Source organism: Scylla paramamosain, chromosome 28 (genome assembly GCF_035594125.1).
Source record: "Scylla paramamosain isolate STU-SP2022 chromosome 28, ASM3559412v1, whole genome shotgun sequence".
Lineage (NCBI taxonomy): Eukaryota > Metazoa > Arthropoda > Malacostraca > Decapoda > Portunidae > Scylla > Scylla paramamosain.
This window is the reverse complement of record NC_087178.1, coordinates 12,843,418-12,847,250: the sequence shown is the minus strand read 5'-3', so window position 1 is coordinate 12,847,250 and position 3,833 is coordinate 12,843,418.

Here is a 3,833-nt window from a genome sequence, read left to right as displayed (position 1 = left end):
AAGACGGAGCCTTGTGGAACTGAGGCCCGGACAGGTGATGGCCTTGATGACTGCCCATTGACTACTACCTGAAGGGTCCTACCCTGGAGGTAATCTTCGAGCAGCATTAACAGGTCACCTTGGACACCCTTGGCGCGAAGCTTTTCAATGAGCCCCGTGTGCCAGACCCTGTCAAAAGCCCCATCAATGTCCAGGGCCACCACAAGAGTGTCCAGGCCTTCTTCCAGGGTGTCTTGCCAGTCCTTGGAGATGATGAGGAGGAGGTCTGCGGTGGATCTGCCAGGCCTTAAGCCAAACTGTCTGTCTGAGAGGAGGTGGTTCTCGCTCAGGTGTTGGTAGATGGCAGCAGCCACTATTTTCTCCAGCAACTTGCCCATCACTGAGAGCAGGGAGATGGGTCTGTAGTTGTTGGGCTCAGACCTTGAGTTTTTCTTATGGACCGGGACCACACGCGCTTCCTTCCATACTGAGGGCCACTTCTTCTCCCTCAGGCAAGATGTGAAGACGGTGGTGAGAGGAGCTGACAGCTCTCTAGCGCAGTGCTTGAGGAGCCGTGGGCTGACGTCATCCGGGCCTGTGGCTTTACCCACATCCACCGCACCGAGTAGCCGCTCAACCTGCTCTGCCGTCACCAAGACAGTGGTGACAGTGCAATCAGTTTCCGGGGCCAGCTGTGGTACAGGTCGTGCCGAGTCGTCAACCTTCATCTTGTTGGCGAAAAGCTCGGCGAGGAGTGTGGCCTTGTCTGCACTGCTCTTGGCAGTGGATCCGTCAGGTCTGGTGAGTGGAGGAAGAGTCTCGCGGTGACATGCTCCTTGTTGCTCCTTTACCAGATTCCACCAGGTCTTGTTGCCAACACCTTGGCCACTGAGCTTTCGCCTTCTGTCCTCCCTTAGCTGATTCCTCGCCCATCTGCAGATAGACGTCATCCTCTTACACGCCTCCCGGTGCAGCGTCTTGTTCCTGGGTGATGGGTGTCGCTTGTACCTCACCCAGGCAACATGCTTGGCCTCGGCAGATGCTCTGCAGCGAAAACCAAACCAGGCGGGATCACTAGGCCTGGAGAGATATACTTCTTCCCTTATCTCCCTCTTTCCCTTTCCATCCGCACTGTCTTCTTTCCTTCTTTCCTCAGTTTAATAATAAGGGATATTTTTCAAACATTCCAGTAATTTTACTCAAAATAATGTAAATAAAGGGAGACAAAAAAAATCCATGGAAAAAATAAATAACACGTCGTGTGGCGCAGAGAGCGCTTCTTACCCGAATAGGAGATTTCATGAGAATAACGGACACCTGGTGGGCTGCCGGTCTGTAACGAGGGTATCTGTTCACTACTTATTACTACTAGTGACCTACTATGCGTGAAGGGAAAACATGATGGAACAGAACCTGACTTTCTCTTCAATTTCTCCAGTGACATGTCGGAAGGAAACATTCAAAAGACTTTGCAGGAAACATTACATGGGAATGTTATATAAGGAATTAAATTATACATGAGTGGTTGATTTGTCTTAACCTTTACCACAGTATAGCTAGCGCAGGTGTTTTGCCTCATCTCGCATTTGAAGGAAACATGAATGGACAGTATATTACGGAAAAAAAAAAAAGATTTACTGTTAGTAGAATCTGTAACTCTAAAAGCTTTGAGGCTAGCTACATTCCAGAGCCAACAACTAATACAGGGAGTCTGTTCCGGTGGTCAACAGTCCTAGTAGTGAAAAATGCTTAACTTTTATTAGTGTTACATCTTTTTCCTTTCAATTTTATGTTATTGTTGCGTACTTTATTTGGAATAATCGTTTAGGATTTACATAATAGAATCCATCTAATAATTTGAACGCTTCAATTCGATCACCTCTAAAACATTAATGGCTTTAATCTTCCCTTGTATAATAAATAATGCAGCATTTGAATTGGTTTCGCTACTCGCCTCTTTACTCTTTCAGGTATATTTTTTATCTTATGTGATTTGTTGACCAGCACTGCACCGCGCATTCCAGGCGTGCCTAACGAGTGCTGTTTAAAGTATTGTTACGGTTTCTGATCATTTATAATCTATATTTTTTTTAAGTCTCTTATATTTGTTTTCTTGTTTGCAGCTATACATGGGTGGGGAATTTGTTACCCATTGCTAATAATTCACTGGCCAACAACAAAGAAAGTCATCTTAGTTTTTTTTTTTTTTTTTTAGCTGATTTAGGACAATTTTGATGTGCTGAATACAAAATTCACATTGTTTTGCTCAATCAGGTCAACTTTTTGATCTACCGCCACATGTTTTTTTTTTACGTTTTTCTTTACATGTATGAGTATTTTCTACTTACGTGATACAAAATTCTTTCTTTCTTCTTCTTCATCTCTTTACTTTTTTTTTTTTTTTTTCTTTTACGAGACGAATTCTGAAGAGTTTATGATCAGCATGAGTGGATGGTTTGTGTTGACCTGAAGATGGTGAACTTCTTAAGAACATAAGAACATAAGAAATAAGGGAAGCTACAAGAAGCCACCAGGCTTACACATGGCAGTCCTTGTATGAAATATTCCTACCTATTTCCATCTATCCAAAGCTGGATGCTGCGTTTATGTGTGCAATGACTTAACCTGCTTTCGTGCCCACGCTCTTGAATCTTCCGAGTTTTCCACCATCTGGCTACGACTACAGAGCCACTCTCAAACTAAATTTATCTGTGCCATATACCTCTCACCTAACTCCTCTGACTATAAGAGATTCTTTACTTAACTTCAAAAGTGAAGCACATTCTGACTTTCATCCCTTTTGCAGAGATCTCCATTCTTGGAGACTTCAATGTTCACCACCAGCTTTGGCTTTCCTCTCCCTTCACTGACCATCCTGGTGAATTAGCCTTCAACTTTGCTATCATCCACGACATAGAGCAATTGGTGCAAAACCCTACTCGTATTCCTGACCGTCTTGGAGATACGCCCAACATTCTTGACCTTTTCCTGACCTCTAAATGCTTATGCTTATGCTGTCACCCTCTCTTCTCCGTTGGGCTCCTCCGATCACAATCTCATATCTATATCTTGTCCTATCGCTCCAATCCCTCCTCAGGATCCCATTAAGCGAAGGTGCCTCTGGCGTTTTGCCTCTGCTGGTTGGGGGAACCTGAGGAGGTATTTTGCTGATTTTCCTTGGAATGACTACTGCTTCCGTGTCAGAGACCCGTCTTTGTGTGCTGAGCGCATAACAGAGGTGATAGTGTCTGGCATGGAGGCGTATATTCCTCACTCTTTTTCTCGACCTAAACCTTCCAAACCCTGGTTTAACACAACATGTTCTCGTACTATACATGATAGAGAGATGGCCCACAAAAGGTATTTAAGCCTTCCAGCACTAGAATCTCATGCACTTTATATTTCTGCCCGGAACCATGCCAAGTCTGTTCACCAACTAGCCAAAAACTCCTTCATTAACAGAATGTGTCAAAACCTTTCAAGATCTAACTCCCCTCATGACTTCTGGCATCTAGCCAAAAAAATCTCCAATAACTTTGCTTCTTCTTCTTTCTCTCCTTTAATTCAACCGGATGGCACCACTGCTATCACATCTATTTCTAAAGCTGAACTCTTCGCTCAAACCTTTGCTAAAAACTCTACCTTGGACGATTCTGGGCTTGTCCCTCCCTCTCCTCCACCGTCTGACTACTTCATGCAACCTATTAAAATTCTTCGCAATGATGTTTTCCATGCCCTTGCTGGCCTAAATCCTCGGGAGGCTTATGGATCAGATGGGGTCCCTCCTATTGTTCTCCGAAACTGTGCCTCCGTGCTTGCACCTTGCCTAGTCAAACTCTTTCAGCTCTGTCTGT